This window comes from Coturnix japonica, chromosome 2, assembly GCF_054131305.1.
Source record: "Coturnix japonica strain WE chromosome 2, WE-NBRP24, whole genome shotgun sequence".
NCBI lineage: Eukaryota > Metazoa > Chordata > Aves > Galliformes > Phasianidae > Coturnix > Coturnix japonica.
In genome coordinates this window covers 34,453,675-34,471,325 of record NC_140664.1, presented here as the reverse complement: position 1 = coordinate 34,471,325, position 17,651 = coordinate 34,453,675, and positions in this window count along the sequence as shown.

The following is a 17,651-nucleotide window of genomic DNA, read 5'->3' as shown; positions in this document are numbered from 1 at the left end:
ATAAACTTATTTAAAACTCATACAAAATATTTAATTAGTGCAGATGTTGAATCGATCAAGAAAGAACGTATTTTTAAATTACTTTCTATACTCCCAATACTGGAGTCATGATTCCTTAAGATCAGCAGTTGCTAGGTGTGATCCTCATTCAAATTGATAGAGAACTACAAAAATACTGGGGTTTATGGACATAGAGATGCACTAGGATCCCATTTGGAAAGATTAACGTGGTGCAAAGCCTGAAAGTTAAACTTTTATCAAGATTTTTTAAAATTCTCAACATTTCATTCTTTGATATAAATTTAACTTCTTTTTTCATGAATTTTTTCCTCAGAGTGAGCTTAGATACAAACAGACCAAATCTTAGCCAAGGAGAAACTGTGCTACAGAATTAAGCTAATGGACATAAAGTAGTGATCAGTGGGTGTCATGCAAAGGCTCCCTGGAGACCATGCTAAGCCACTCAGCAGTGACATGTATGATGGTGTTTGCCTGCATTTTAAGGTAGATGATGAAATAGATGATGCCGAAGAGTCAGATTTTGACTCAGTCAGTCCTTTGTCTCATATTGAAATCGGATTTCCCATGTTGATGCTGATAAAAAGCTCCCTTAAAAAGCTGTACTGAGACTCACTTACTGATGCTGGAGGCAATCAAGATGGGCATTGTCTTTGGCACTACAGCAGCAGTGGTTGAGATCAGAACTGCTGAGGCAAAGAGCAACAGCCGCTGTGGGACCTGAGTGATTCACAGATGAGCAGGAAAGCCTGCTGCTCTGGTTGCTCTGAGAGAGTAATTTTAGGGAGTTTCCAATGCATGGACTCTCATTCCACTGTTTTGCCTTTCCTTACCAATAGTAAGGTATACAGGAGGAAAACACGACCGTGTGCTCTTTTAAACTATCCACAATCAAAGTGGATTGACCATTATTTCTCTTTCCTGACTCGTCTTTGTCATAAGAAATGATAGCTGCTGGACCTTTTGTGTTCATTTCAAGATACAGACTGTTTCCATGAAATATAAAAACTCTGTTTTCACATCTATTCAAAGCAAATTTTTTTCTCACAAGAATGGCTTATTGCAACAAATTGTTTGCTTCATTTACTCAGGTTTCACTCCTCAGAAATTGTTTATATGAAAAGTTCTGAGAAGATTAACCTGTTCTGAAATAAAAATGCAAGGAAAGAAAAAAAGAAGAGACAACATCAATCAATTTCTGTGAAACTTGTGTTTTTAATCTCATGGATATTTGGGATGGCATGTACATGAAATGAAGGCCTTTGCATATCAGATCTGTTAAATGGGAATTTCTAGCACAGCTTCCTCAGGGAAAGAGAAGATGCTTTTGTTTAACAATTTCTCATGTAAGTTACTGTGAGTGGATAAAAGGGGAAAAGAGTTAAGATGCATCAGATGTATGTAAGTTGTATCAGCTGTATGTAAGCTGATGTAAGGATAGGAATTACTTGGAGGGAGGGAGAAAGATTATTCTGGGTTGTTTTTCTTCATTGACTCAATAAGTGATTAGTTGAAGCCTTTAAAGAACAGGTAGAAGTGGCTGAAATTTGGGCATCAAAGAAGATGATTATTGTCTCTGAAGAAGATGTATCATAAAAGTCAGGCAATTTTAGAAGCAGGGGCAGTTGCAAAGGTGAAAATCTCAAGAGGAATACTGTTTGGTGAGTTTTCAGTAGGCCAATCTGGACTTCTATTTGTGAAGCTGTTGGCACCCTGTGTCCGACTGCCTTTATCCCCAAAAGTATATGGCTTCACATTCATAAATGGTATATGTAATCAGGAAGCCAATGTGCAGTCAGCAAATACAAGTAGTGAGAGGAACTCTCTGCAAAGTGTTGTCTTCCACGTCAGAGAAGATGGAAATTAGAATCTAGGGTCACATGGAAATCTGTTATCAGCATTAAGAAACAGGCCTTGGTTACAGAACATTTGACTCAAGTGCTTCTGACCACTTAGTCGCATACATATCTACGTACACGGATATCCATCAAGAAAATTGAGTGCTTTAAAAAAGTTGTTTTTAATAAATCTCCTAGTTGAATAAAAAATTATAATTGTAGTTGCTACAGCATCTATGCCTTAGAATCACAGGGCATTTTTTTTAGACAGTTTGATTTCAATATGTTTGCCATTCTGCCAAGTAAGGAAAAGTTTAAAAATAGTAAAACAATAAAATGAAGAGTGATTTAAGCCAAGATTTTTTCCCTTTTATTGATTGTGGATGAAATGACATTAAACTGTTCTTCCTTCTGAAATGGGCTAGGAGAAAACAACACCTCAAAAATCCCATGGGACGATGAAACCTGCCCTGTACTATAACTGTAAGCACAAAAGAGATGACATACACAAAGTCTCAGATGCCATCATATTGTATAATAATGGATGTTATTACACCAATTCAGTGGAAAACTGCAGGCTCACAGCTTGCTCTAGGGATCAGCCATTGTGGGGGCATGCTGTGCACTCTGACCTTGAAGACCTGCTCCTGTACTGTACCAGTGTCAGCACAAATCACGCATGAGAGGTTTGGGCCTTGGACAACAGCCGAAAACCTCTCATTTCAATTATCAGATTCTGCTAGACTTCATCATTTCCCTTTTTCATACTGTGAGCAAAATACAGTCTCCCTGTTGGTGCTCTTCCTTACTTTAACAAGTAGGCACATCATTCGGTTACATCAGCCCACGTAGGTAACTTTGGTTTACTGTACTCTACTTTGATTTCTGAGTAATTGGGGAAATCATACTTGGGAGAAGTGTTTGTATCTGAAAAATGAAACTGTAGGTGAGTGCATCAGTTTGATGGATTACAAAACAGAATGACAATATAGCCAGTTGAAAGTGACTTCCGTTTTCTTCGGAACAGATGAACTGTACATCTTTATGTTACTGGCTAATCTTTCACCATTAATCTTCCTTTCTGGAATACTGGATGGGAGGGAGTAAATCTCTCTAGATTCCTCCCATGGGGAAATTGATGAATTTAATAGCGAATGAAAAAGACCTAACTAAGAAGAAAAGCCTGTGATGCAAATTCAGGTACTGACTGTTCTCCAACATAAAAACACTATTTTGTTTCTGTCCTAGGAATCTTAAAATGGTGCTCCAGGACTGCACATACAAACAAGCCAATTGCACTGGCAAAGGATAAAAATATCTGGTTCCTTTTTCTTCCCTCTTTCCTTTTAAAGTGCACTGACAAAGTCCCAGTGATGTCAACGCAGCAGTTGGAAGTCTGTTCATCAGTCACCTGGGTAGAGCTCAAACACTTCACAAGTTTGTGCTTCCTCTATAAGCATTCCAGGAGCTGGTTGGAGAGGAGAAACATCACATTCTCTGTGACCTGAAAGCTCTGTTTTTTCCTGCAATCACGTAACGCCGTTGCTTATAGAGAGTAGCCCAGTGGGGATTAAGCTGATGAAGAGTACCAAACACATTTCAAAAAGACAAGGTGAACTCAGTTTCTATTTTTGAAAACAAAACAGAGCAATTGGCTTTCCTGGGGGGAAAAGTCGTGATGTAAAAAAGCTGGAGGGCTGGATGCCTCCAGTTCTTATAGTGAATGCTACTTTCACCTTTAAAAACTAGTTAGGTAATTGTCCAAACTGGAGAGAAAAGATTTACGTGCAGAGTGGAATAAAATTTAAAGGAAGGAGGCAAAATAAAGCTACATGATTCCAGACCGAAGTTTTTCAGTCTATTTCTCAGCATACTACAAGAAAATGATAGTTCAGGGAACAGCCTTGCAATGTTATATAGCATATATGTTTGATGATTATTACCTCTGAGAGTCTGGAAGATGTCTCTTTGGGGTGGGAGATCTGTGGTTGCCAAATAAAAGGCATTTAAAATGAATTTAAAAATATGGGAAAAATATCAGCAAGTTTCAGGTTTTGTTATATTCTGTTATTACAGCTGTTTGCCAACTTATCTCTGTTAGGAAAACTGGGCCTTGTTGAGTGGTAGAGGCAAGGCTGCCACAGCTCCACACTGCCAGGACAAACCAGCAGCAAGGCCAAGTATTCTTAGTAAGCCTATGTGCACATATCACACAAATACATATTTCCACACTAATTCCATATATCCATATATAAATGGTTGGCCACACAGATCAACACTGACAGACACATCACTCACACAAACACAGACAGCACCAGTGACCTCATCCTCCTCCCTCTCTGGTTCAGAAGTCCAAAAAATACTCCGGCATTGGCCACAGCCCTGCAGAGAAGGACTTGGTGTCCTGGTGAATGAGAAGCTGGACACACACAGCCAGCACTGTGCTCTTGCAGCCCAGAATGCCTACTACGTTCTGGGCTGCATTAAAAGAGGGGTGGCCAGCAGGGAGAGGGAGAGGATTGTCTCCCTGTGTTCTGACCTAGTGAGGCCCCATCTGGACTACTACAGCCAGGACTGGGGCCCCCAGTACAAGAAGGATGCAGAGTTGTTAAGGCAGGTCCAGAGGAGGGCCACAACAATGATCAGAGGCTGGAGAACATCCCCTGTGAAGAAAAGGCTGAGGGAGCTGGGCTTGTTCAGCTTAGAGAAGGCTCTAGAGGACCTCACTGCAACTTTGCAGTACTTGAGGAAACAAGCAGGAGCACTGACTTTTCTCATGGTTGGACAGTGATGGGACAAGAGGGACTAGTTTTAAACTCCCTCTTTTAGAGGAGAGTTTTACATTAGATGTTAGAAATAAATCTTTTACTCAGAGGTTGGAGGGGTGCTGGCACAGGCTGCTCAGAGAAACTGTAGGACATCTGTCTCTGGAGGCATTCAAGGCCAGCCTAGATAGAACCCTGGGCAGCCTGATTTGATGGGGAGCAACCCTGCCCATGTTAGGGGTGTTGGAAGTGGACTACCTTTAGGGTCTACTCCAACCTAAGCTCTTCCATGATTCGATGACTGACTAATGGTGGAAGGTTTAATGTCTGCATACTAAGGGTGAGATCTTCTAGGACACCCCGGGGAGAGTATCCCTTCCTCTAAGTACTTCATTTGGGTTTCCACCTGGCCCAGTATCCCTGCTCAGGGCTTGTAGAGATGGGCCCTTGACAGACAGCATCATGACCCCCGCAATAGGTAAAGGAATAACCCAAATGGGTATTATTTGGACTCTCCCTTTATACTGTCTGCTCCATTGTGAGAGTCAACAAGAAATTTTATTACATAAGTTAACAATACCAGCAACATATTTTTAGCTCTTGTATACCTAGTAGTAATAATTGTATGTGCTTAAAGTACAATTGGTTTTCACACTGAAGGCTATAAGCTCATAAAAGTATCCAGATATCTTCTAGAAATTAATGCATTGATGTTTGGAAATAAAGCTATGCTTGATTTACGAATTTTAATAAAAGGTAAAATAAACATCATTCCAGGTTTTCATCAATTTACTGAAGAGATCCCTGTATGTGTTTACATTAATGGGCCAAATCCAAACATAAAAAAAGTTTCTCATTTTAAAGCTTTCTTCTAATTTAGATTTTTTTAATGAAAAAAGTCCATAATGAAAAAGTAAAACAAGTAATTAAAATCATAGTTATTAAATATGTAAGATATCGTTCCATGAAATGCATAAAATAACTTAAAGCAGCATTCTGTAGCAACACTTAGATGGCTGAAAGTGCCCTCAGCAAAAGAAAAGCATAGAGCTGATGGAGTGAGTCCAGAGAAGGGCCACAAAGATGATCAGAGAGCTGGAGCTCATCCTCTGTGAAGACAGGCTGAGGGAGCTGGGCTTGTTCAGCTTGGAGAAGAGAAGGCTCTGGGGAGACCTCACTGCAGCTTTCCAGCACTTAAAAGGAGCTGATAAACAGGGGGAAGACTTGACTTTTTACACATTCTGGTAGTGATAAATCAAGGGAAATGGCTTTAAACTGAACGAGGAGAGCTTTAGACTAGATGTTAGGAGGAAGTTTTTTTTCATAGAGCTTATCCTTCCCTCTCTCCTGACCCGCTCTTGGGCCACATCTAGATGAGGGTCTTCCAGGCCTTCTTCCAGTTATATGTTACTTCCAGTAATAGGTTCATAATGAGAGCTTTCCACAACACACCAGGAACACCAACTGAGATGTTGCTTTATTTCTGAATATGTCTAGGACCATCTAGCTGAGGGATCCACACTAACTAAGGTGTCATTTTATTTACGTATATTTCTAGGAGTATCAGTGAAGGGTTCCTGTGCATTCAGAGGGCTGGCCAGCAGTGCTGGAGTGTGGGGAGAGCCAGTAGAACTTTGTCCTGCAGCCTCAGAAATAAACGTGAGGTTTTATTCAATAAAATTCCTTTCTATATGTGCCTAGCACTACATGCCCTGTCTGGAGTGACACAATGGGGCCAGGGCAAGACACAGCCGGTGCCCTGCGACTGATGTGAAACAGATGCCAACACATGAAATGTGAAGAATGGAGAGGGCAGTGCAACTGGGCAGTGCCACTCCAGAAGTGTGTGCTGTGGCTGAAGCACTGCTGGTGCACATGCTGCAGGTGAGGATGGCTCAGTGTGATGTCTCAGTAATGGATGGTGAAATCTCCATGGAATAGGTAATGATGTCCTGAATAAAGGTTGACTGAAGGTGATGCCCAGAAGCATCACCAGGCAATGATTTGTGATGTTGCCAAGCAACAAACTGTAACATCCACAGGCCAGGGACTGTGAAAATGTGACTGCTAAAAGATGAGTACAGTGGCTCAGCCTATTAGCTTGTGCCCTGCCTGCATTTGTGTGAGGACTGGAGCACAAACAAGGTGCACTTTGGCTCTGGGACAAGTTCCGTAAGCCGCTGTGGCAGCTGTCAGTACCCATCTCAGAGCAACTTCTGGTTTACCGTGACCTTGCTTGGAGATGACAGCTGGGACATCCTGGAACCACAGATGCAGCAGCACTGGTAGGTGGCTTAGGGATGTGGAATTACACAGCCACTGCCCAGTATGCCTGGGGAACTCAGTGAGTACTGCATACACTGTGCCATGGCACCACCATTTCTGCTTCCTCTGCATCCAGTGGTGGACTAGCACCAGGCCCCTGTGTCTGCTCTGCAAATAGGAGGTGTGTTCCATCATCTGCTGTGTGCAGGGAGGCAAGTTCAAGAAGCTGGCCCTCAGACCAGTGGCAGCAGCATCCATCACTGCACAGAGCCTCTCAGGCCCCAGAGCTGCAGAGCTGGTGTCCAGACCTCCTGTATACATCCTCCACCCTCTTCAGGCAGTCCTGGCTGCACTGGGGTCTGGGGCACATCCTTAGGGCTGAGGGTCCAGAGGTATTCCTGCTGCAGGATTCCTTCACTGAACCCTGAGCCTCTTTGGCCTGCAGGAAGCAATCCTGATCCAACCGTTGGAATTTGACCTCCAGAGCCTTTTGGTGCTGTTTGTGCACTAGTTCATTGATATTGCAGAGGTTTGGAAGGGAGGCTAACAGCCTGACAAGCCTCGATGGCTGTGGTGCTCCTGGGGGACAGCAAGACAACCCTGTGATGTGCCCCAGAACAACTGCCCCATGAAAGGAGGCTCCTGCCCCTGGCCCAGACCTCTCCAATAGCCACTCCAGCTCCAATGAAAGTGTGATGCTGAGCACATCTGAACAAGGCCATGGTGGGTGCACCAGCCACTCCCATTCCAACCCTGCTGAGGTCACCATGGAGCAGGTAGCACCTTGCAAGGAGACAGCACAACCTGTGGACACCAGCCCACATGGGTGGACCTGGTGAGACCCCAAAGAGGAAGACCAGCTGCTCACATTTTGTCCCTGTGTCACTGGTTGTGGGGGAGCTGGCCTATATGACCACATGGTCCTGCCCAGTCGGTGGGAGCTCCCAGTTCCTGAGGGATTCTGCAGTGTCACAGGTCTGCAGAGACAGGACAGAGTAGTCAGACAATGACCTGTATCTCCTACTCCCTCTTTATCACTTGCCACAGAATATAATGTATTAAAGCATTATTATTTGCAAAATTATTTCTTCTAAGTAATATTATTGTGTCAATTACTTTTTTTATTCTCTTCTTCAGCATACAGGTTATGCTAAGCAAACAAAGTAGTAATTTCTTTTATCAGCTCTGCTATTCTAAATTAGACTGACCACGACATTAAGCTCTTCAATTTCTTTCAGCACTTCTGAGAAAAGCAGGGTGGAAAGAAGACACAATAATAGCTGTATAAAAGCCAATCGAACAAAATCCAGACTTTCCCTGAGTTTTGCACTGTGGTGTCCACCATTTTGTCAGAAATACTGCTTTTAAAAGTTACCTCAAAACAATAAAGCAACATATATAAACAATAAACTACTACACAATAAGTTGAAAGATCTCGTAGCATAGATATTGAGAGTCTGAATATTGCTCACACAAAAGACAAATCCATTCAAGTTCTTTAAAGATCTATAAATAAATTCCAGAGTCAGATGGTGATGGAGGTAGCAAGGTGTTTTGTACAGAGATTGTTTGGGCTACTTTTGTGACTCAAGACACTGATTTTTGGCAAAGAATTTAGGGTGACTTAAAACATGTCTCCACAATGACTCTTCTGGCTGCCCTGCCCCTCTAGATCCATGCTGGAAATGTTTGCAAAGGCTACAGAAATGTTCCCCCCTTCCCAGACCCCTCTCTTTACATTTTCTTCCCATTGTCTTATTTGTTTCTTCACCACCCCTGGTGGCATGGCAGCGGGGAGCACTTGGACAGAGGAAGCCTCATAGAAAAGCAGCTGTTTTGGGCTTCATGCTTCTTAATCCCTTCCAGAGCTGGTCTCTTGTCTCCTTTTTTAATGCTGTTGCTGTCACTGTCATTCACAGAGCCAAACCAGTGGTCGTGTTAGATCTCAGGGGAAAAAAAGAATTTTAGCACAAAGGCAAACAAACAAATGAAGAAACAAAGCCTGGAAGGGAGAAAACAAATAAAATACACTTTTTCAATTGCTGATGAAACATCAGAGTTGACCCGCTTCATGTTTCAGGACATTCTATATTCTGGATGTCTTGAAGCCTACAGAGGTGTGCAGCACAGGGAAGGAGGTCACCCAGTACACCAGTACTTGAATGGAGTGTATAAACAGGAGAGGGAAAGACTGTTTATGAGGGTGTATAGTGATAGGACAAGGGGGAATGGTTTTAAACTAAGACAAGGGAGGTTTAGGTTTTTCAGTCAGAGGGTGGTGACACACTGGACCGGGTTGCCCAAGGAGGTTGTGGATGCCCCATCTCTAGAGGCATTCAAGGCCAGGTTGGATGTGGTACTGGGCAGCCTGGTTTAGTGGTTGATGACCCTGCACGTAGCAGGGGGGTTAAAACGAAATGATTTTTGTAGTCCTTTTCAACCCAGGCCACTCTATGATTCTATGATTCTGATTCTAGTATTCATTACACCCAGGCCAGGTGCTCTGGGCCCCTGAACACGTGGAGCCCAACAACACATGAAGAGAAACAAAATGTTCAAGAACATTTGTGGAGAAGGCTGCCTCCCACTAGATCAGCATGCTCAGGGCCGCAGCCAACCTGGCCTTGAATAAAAGAAGATCTAAAAGTGACTTTGCTTGACTCTATCAGGTATTTGGATTATCTGCTGAGAGTTCTGCCTCTTAGTTTTTACAAAGGAAGAAAATAAAACCTGCTATGTAACACCAGGCAAAACAGTCTATGTTGCCATCACTGTCTGAAAGAGTAATATAAAGAAATCAGGGAACTGGGACAAAAGAAAGGCACCATCCTTCCTTCAACCATCAGAACACAGATGCTGAGAGAGAATTTTTTTCCTTGAATAGAGAGCATTCTGATAATTCACATGAAGACATCTGGTGCCCAGGAAAGCTTCTCTCCCCAGCTGTACAATTGCTGGGTATAGGCTGTAGCTGGAGATCCGAAGTAGACTGGTCTCTTTGTCAAGCCCAGCTTCACATTAGCAGTCTGATCTTTAACCCTGAAGAAACAGGCTCTCTGATCAGGACTCCACGAGCTTTTCTTTTGAAAGAGTAGGAAAGCAAGCAGGCCCTCCAAGCTGTCTGTGAGCAAAAAGGCCAGCAATAGCAACCCCTCCCTACCTTCATGCACCTGGAGGGGGAAATACAGGGCTGTGCTCATCTGAAATAATGCACTGCTCCAATATTTTCCTTCTTCCTTTGATACTTCCGGAGAAATCTAGCCTCCAAGAAACTGAAATGTTTTGTTAGTCCTCTGCAAGATGATGCTGTAAACCAGGCAGTAAAGTGAGAAAACACTAGCAACCAAATTCCACAAATTCCTCCCCAATTTACCAGGTAGCCAATTTCATCTTTTAGCCAGAAGTTATTTTTTGCTATGTAGGGTTCATCTACCTTCCACACACTGTGAGAAAATAATACATCCCAGCCTCTAATTAAAAAATTATCCTTCACAGAAGGGCAGTTCTGAAGATGAAATGTCTTGAAGTATTGTAAGGCTTCCTGTGAAATGCAAAAGCGGTTCCATCGAGCTAAAGTTTTTTGTTTTTTTTCTTTTCCCTGGTCTTGCTGAAACAATGAATGTCCTTCTTTATTCATAGCTATTTTCATCGCATTAGATGCTAGAAAATCTAATTTTTCTTAGCTTTTCCTAGCTAGTACGGTTCCTGTGGAATGACAGATTTCATCAGGAGTGCCATTACATTTACCTCTTTGGTGACTGTGCAGACTGTGATCCCAAGAAAGTGTCAAATTTGCAATACTCATTCAAGTGTGTTTAACAAAAAGATTTAAGTAATCATATGTACATTACATTCCACTGTACTTAACTCAGCCTTATATTGGTCTCAAAGATACTTTTTTTTTAGACAAATCTAATTTCTTCCTTTGTTCCATTTTAAGGGGATGAAGAGGAAGGAAAGGCAGCAATGGTAGATGATGTTTAAGGAAAATATCAAGCATCAAATCACAGAATAAAGAAAAATCTGAGAAACAACTGGTTGGACTGACAAAGAAGTGAAATAGAAATAAGTAGCTTATTAGCAGACAGCAGGCAGAGTTGGTCTGCAGTATGTATGGACATGGTTTAGTAAACGTAGTGATGGTTAGACAAGATTATCTTAGAGGTCTTTTCCAATTGAAAGGATTACAGTTGGAAATTTGCCTCTCAGCACAGAGGAAAGGCGTACAGCAAGGTGATGAAACACAGCTTTATCTGAAGATATGAAAGAAGAGGTATTCTTCAATTACTCCTGGGAAAGGAAAAGCTTTTACTTACAAGCACAGCTGGGAAAGTCCCTTGCTGCCTTTATTTAGTCTTCCTCATCAGACAGTGATAAAATGGACTCGAGCACTCCAGCTGCAGGCTCCAATGTGTTGCTTGATGGTACAGCACCTCATAGGAGTGAGTAGCCAGGTGTGGAAATTTGATTACTAAGAATTACAGTTCCATTAAGATGTTCTCAGACTGGATGTTAGGAAAAACTTCTTAGAGTGGTGAGGCATTGGAACAATGAAGGTGTTCAGTAAGTGTGGAGATGCAGCACTGAGGGACATGATTTAGCGAGCAGTATTGATGGCGGGTGGACATTTGGACAAGATGTTATCAGATCTTTTAGCTTCATACAGGAACTGTATTATGCCCGGGTGAGCCTTGTTTTTGCATCATTGCCTTCCAAAACAAAGGCAGCCCCACACATTTAGACATTGCTCATTTGAAGACCATATTAGCCAGCATGAGACAGGACTCATTCTGTCATGATAAACAATATGAACAAAAAATGGCAAACTGCCTAAAAAACCTTTGTCACTGGTGATGATTTACCTCTTAGTGCTGTATTTACTTGTTGCTGTTGTGACACATGATTTATTAGGATTTTCAGGGTCATTCATTATTGTTGAATCTTCTTTAGAAAGGATGCAATTTAAAGTAAACTTTTGCTGAAGGCAGATACAGTAATTGATGAAGCAAATGTTCTATTTCAGCACAGTTCTATTTCAGACTATCATCCCGAGAGATGAAAACTGTTTATAAGTACGTACTGGTTTTAAAGTCAATTCATGAGAAGGCCGCACGAAATATGAGTGGCTTATGACTGTAATTCTTTGCATAAGTACATGTGATCTGTGACATGTCTTGTTTAGGTATAAACATATCCCATTTGCTAGAATGATCCTTCAACTAGTAAAGATAATTTTTAATTTTGCAAAATTGTAAAATAATAAAAGCTACAATTTTGACATTCAAAATACTTTTATGAGAAATGATTTATTTATTAAATATGTGTTTTGTACTTCTTACTCTTCATTTTCAGTAAGTTCTGATGCCTATTAACATAGTAAATATATTCCCACGGAAGAAAACTATCCTCCATTAGTATTAGTTAAGCACATGGCCACGTGATATTTGTTTTCCGTATTTATTTAGAGAGAGTAAAAGAACAAAAACCTTTTTATTTCTTTAATCAGTTCTACGAGTTGTAGAATCAGAAGGATTTTTAAAGAAAGTCCTTTTTTTTTTTTTTTTTTTAATTGGAAAAACAGCACTTACTGATTATAGTGCTTAATGCTTTCTTTTCCAAATGTAGATAATGTAGGAGGTAACCTTAATCTGGAGTCATTTTGACAGAAAAGTCAGTCCTCAGGTCATGTATTCAGAACATATAAATGACATTAATTGCCTTGTCCGCTAAGGCACAAGGCAGAGCTACCTGCCTCCCAGGCTTTGTCACTCACCATAGAGGAAAGGTGTACAGAAAGGTGATGAAACACAGCTTTATCTGAAGATACGAAAGAAGAGGTATTCTTCAATTACTCCTGGGGAAGGAAAAGCTTTTACTTACAAGTACAGTTTTACTTGGAGAAATAACGGCAAGCAGAGTGGTGTAAGTGTCTTATGAAGTGTTTTTCCAGTGACTTCTAGGCTGAATTTACTTCACTTATTTTTCTGTTAGCGTTTTATGCAGGTAGTCAAGGTTGGCAGGGGAAGAGTTTCTGTGCAAACATGATGTAGGTTGGCAGAACCTCCATGGTTCTTGAGGACAGTGAAACATGGAGGATGCTCCTTAGAAAACACATTTTTTAAAATAAACAGAGGAAATGAATGGGAGAATTGTTAAGTATCAGGAATAAAGTAGAAGAATGTGTTGCTTTGAAAGGAAAAAGTTATGATATTAAAGTATCTGTAGACCTCAAATACATTTGCTATTTTAGAGACTCCCTTGCTTGCAGAAGAGAGAAGCTCTAATGTTTTCGATTACATTGCCTTAAAAGAAAAATGACTGTCTGGCTGCTTGGTTGCAAACAGCTCTTGAGAAACAGAAAAAATACTAAAGAAAAATATCAGAATGATCCATTAAATGCCCCAGGAAATCTGAAATGAGTAGAGGCTCCAGAAGAGCAGGAAAAACATCTCTATATATTAATCTATATCTTATCTCTGAATAACATAAAGGTATATTATCTTTTTCTTAATTGTTCTTTCCTTGTCCTTTAATAGAAGAGGTACCACTGCTTATAAAGAAGTAATTCATTGCATAAATGAAAACCTTTTCCAAAGTATGTTTAAAAGTGCATATAAAATGCATTGTTCATACTCAATAAACTACTAAAGTCTATGCAGTGATGCCTTACGTTGTAGTTGTGATGACTGCTTTCAGTCTTATGTTACAAAATCAATTTGAAGACTCATGCATAGCTCTTATGGTTTACTGATTAGGAAACATCCCTTAAGTGCGCTGGCTGAGTACATTTTAGAATTAGAAGGGAGTAGAATTGTATTTTTGTCTCCGCACTGTGCCCTGAAAAATGTTAGTATACAGTACGCATTTCTTGAGAAACAGTTTAAAATAAATCCCAGTACCTAGTCAAGGTAGACTTAACATGTAAGTAAATTTTATCCCTTTGGGCAAGTGCAGAGATCTTAAAATCGATGTAAGCTTTATTTCACTTTCTAAAGAGGCCTCTGAGACTTAATAAAGAAATGGCATTCCTACTCAGCTGAGATCAAAGACATTGAACATATTTGTGTGTTGAAGTTCTCCAGCTATTGTGAGACTTCAAACAGTTCTATTGCCTGTTCTTGGTCTGAGTTCGGTTGTCTATTTATTTATTATTCATATATTTTCTGGTGATTCTTTTATGCCTCTTCACTCCTTTAATGGTTTTGTGGACTGCTAAATTAAAGGGAATGTATTTTCTTGCCATTATGAGTATGGAAATAGAAATTGGCAAGAAAACATCATTCTTAGTGGCATTTGATTTAGAACACAATCAAGGCAGCATGAATATGTATTATATGAATTCTCAGAGAACACCTTCAGGAAAAGAGAGTAGCATTGTTATAAGTGTTGCATATTGTGTATGTTCTGATTTGAATGCTTGCTGAAGTAAAGATAAGAAGTAGGAGAAATACCTAGAAAATATAATTTACCATGCCATTGGAATTTGGCTTTGGGAAGCTTTGGAAAGGCACTTTGTTTTCTCTTTGCTACGAACTGCAGAAAAAACTTCATTCCATCCACAGGGATCATCTCACAGAGCATAACCTTTATTATGGCGGTGAACAGTTTCGTGTTGTTCCAGAGAAAGAGCAATGCAGCATACAGGTCTGGAAGAATACTGATGAAATACTAATGTTCCTGTAAGTCCTACTGTGGAATGTCTCGTGAATATATAACAGCCATATTTATGTTGTGCAGTATTTCTCATTAAAGAATTGTCTTCTCCAAATATCCATCTGCACATTTATCTAAGAGCAGTAAAATAAATTCTATACAAATCATTATCATCTCTGCAGTACTGTGAGTGGGATTTCTGTGTGGAAAGACTGAGGTATATGAAAAAGTGAGGAATAAATTTCAAGTCTCAGGAGTTTAATTTAGAAGAAAACAAAATCCCTATATTTTTTTTCTATTCTGGTGACAACTGGAGGAACTGAATTGATTTGACTTAGTTAGAAGGTTCCCCTATGCATAAATTTATAAATAGAGAGGTACATGTGTGGCCTTAAAGATTACAGGAGCTGAAATGTAATTAGTAAAAAGTATGAGATGTGACACAATAATACGTATTTTTTTGACAGCTGATTTGGTTCAAAGATTTTGCTGAAGAAGATGAAATTACTCGTTAGTCCCATCTGAGCTTTCTTTGCAAGTCAAAATCAATAAAATCATCATCATTACTGTCTGTTTTCTGATAGTTGTCTTCTGCACTGAATAGTAATGAAGCTTCAGACTGGCTGAGAAAAAGACATTAGAATGGTGAGAAAATTCTTTTATATTTCACTCAAACATAATGTCTCTATTGATTTGTCAGGAAGAGCATCTAGAAGGTTTATGTCAAATGATAAAAGGCTCTTTTCAAATTGAAGGAATTAAGACAAAGGATTAGAATGCTCTAACATTTATTGCCCGCCTTTTCAATACTTTATGCTGTTCTTTTTCTTTCAAGAGGCATTGAATACAAAACACTTTGCCCTGCTTCTTATATGCATAAGACCTTTACTTGCAAAGACTCCAGAGGATTTTCCCATCTGACTAGACTACAAGGATTTTCAGACTAATTCCATTTGCTATTTCTACCATGCTCCCACCTTATTACCTTCATCTCAGCAGCTGAGCACTGGCTGTGTGTTAGATAATCTCTAGCACTGACATTTGATTTTGGAGATTACTGTTTTCACTCTGTTTTAAGGAAATTTAAGTCCACAGGAACAGAATACTTGAATGTTTTACCTTTCACTGTAAAATAATCTTTAGGATAGACGGAAATTAAAAATGAAGGAAGGGTTTACATACTGTTGTCTGTCTGCTAACCATGTAGTAAAAAGATGATGGAGAGATATAGAGGAATTTCAGAATGTAGACCTTATGCTTGTCTATTTCACAGTCCCTAGGTCTGTTTTGCTCAGCAAGTGATCTCTGAAGACATTTGTACAGTCTTGTGATTAGAATCCTGCCTTTAAACAAAGCCTTCTGTCAAATCTAAAACAGTGATGTTGCTAAAGAGAATCCCATTTGGAGTCACTGATAACTTTATACCTTGATTTGGTGCATATTTTGAAATTATCAAAACTTCTGCTGTGATTTTAATTTCACTATTAAGTGAAAACACAATTAGGACCTACAATACCTTTTTCAGGGTTGTCTCCATTAGAAACACCAGTGACCACTGGATCTGACAACTGGAGCTGAACACATTATTATTTACTCTGGCAGTGCACTGTAAGGAAAAAAAAAAACACATCCACACCTAAAGCGAGTCTCCCACCTGATGGACCATGGTTCCATATAGACTGCAACTGGGATTTAATATTACATACCAACAAACAGTGGTATTTTTTCAGCTGTACAAACGAGAATAATGCTTTGGCTGAGATGAGGCAAGGTGACACTAAAATACTTTTGGGATGGGATCACGCACTTTCTGAGGGGCATGAAAGTGAGAGAATTTTGTGCTGTGGATTCTGAACTCAAGAAATTTTGTTAATGGTAGAAGCATAAGCAGTTTCCAACAAAGGCATCATTTTTGTCATCTTAATTCCACTGCATGAAGAGAAAATGGCCAAATCATATCATATCATGTCTACAGATCATTGGCATTAATCAGACAATCTCTCCGTGTTTTTTGTTTTCTTGTTGTTTCTGAGATGCAAGTAATCCTATGAAGAAGAGCAGAGCGGTGTTTGCTGGCATTTTGAAATGTAACATGGTATAAAATGCCATAATCAGAAATGCTTAAGTTGAACTTCTGCTAGTCATCAGTGTTCATGTTGATTGCTCCTAATCAGGATGAGCAAAGCTGAATGTTTGTTGCAGTTCACAGCAGTGAATTAGATATAGATAGCATTTTTTTCATTTCCTTGGATATGAGGAAATGAGAGAGGACTCTCAGGGACTGCGATTAACTGATCAACAGGAACAAGAAAATCTTGAAAAAATAGAATCCCCAAACCACTTTTGATAATAAAAAGAATAAATGGAAAAATGGAAACTGTGGAAATAAGAAAGAAGCATTTTCTTATTGCTGAGTTGCCTGTTTGTTTATGTCCTTGCATTCAAGGTGTACCAACAGAATCACACAGAATCACAGAATGTCCCAGGTTGGAAGGGACCTCAAGGATCATGAATCTCCAACCCCCATGCCTGGCAGGGCCACCAACTTCCCCATTTACTAGACCAGGTTGCCCACGGCCCCATCCAACCTGGCCTTGAACACCTCCAGGAACGGGGCATCCACAACCTCTCTGTGCAGCCTGTTTCAGCACCTCACCACTCTCACGGTAAATTGCTTCCCAGTAAGTCCAGCCTAAATCTTCCCTCCTTCAACTTAAAGCCATTTTCCCTTGTCCTGCTGTTATCTACCCTTTCAAAGTGTTGACTCCCCTCCTGTTAATAGGCTTCCTTCAGGTACTGAAAGGCTGCAATTATGTCACCCCACAGCCTTCTTTTCTTCAGGCTGATTCTTTTGACATGGGAGGAATATTAGAGTAGAGATAAAGATTTCAACTCAAGGGTTGTGAAACAGTTTAAATGAGTGAATGTGAATGTGTTAGAGAGACCAGTTTTTGTCTTACAACCTCAGTCTGTGTGAAGTACTCAGAAGTCCTCTTTTTGCATCAGTGAGGAAGGGTGAATTATGATATATTATTTTAAACTTGTTCTACCACTTTGAAGTGACTCAGGCCTGCCTATGGGCATGCTTTAATCTGTGAGGAAAAGCAGGAAA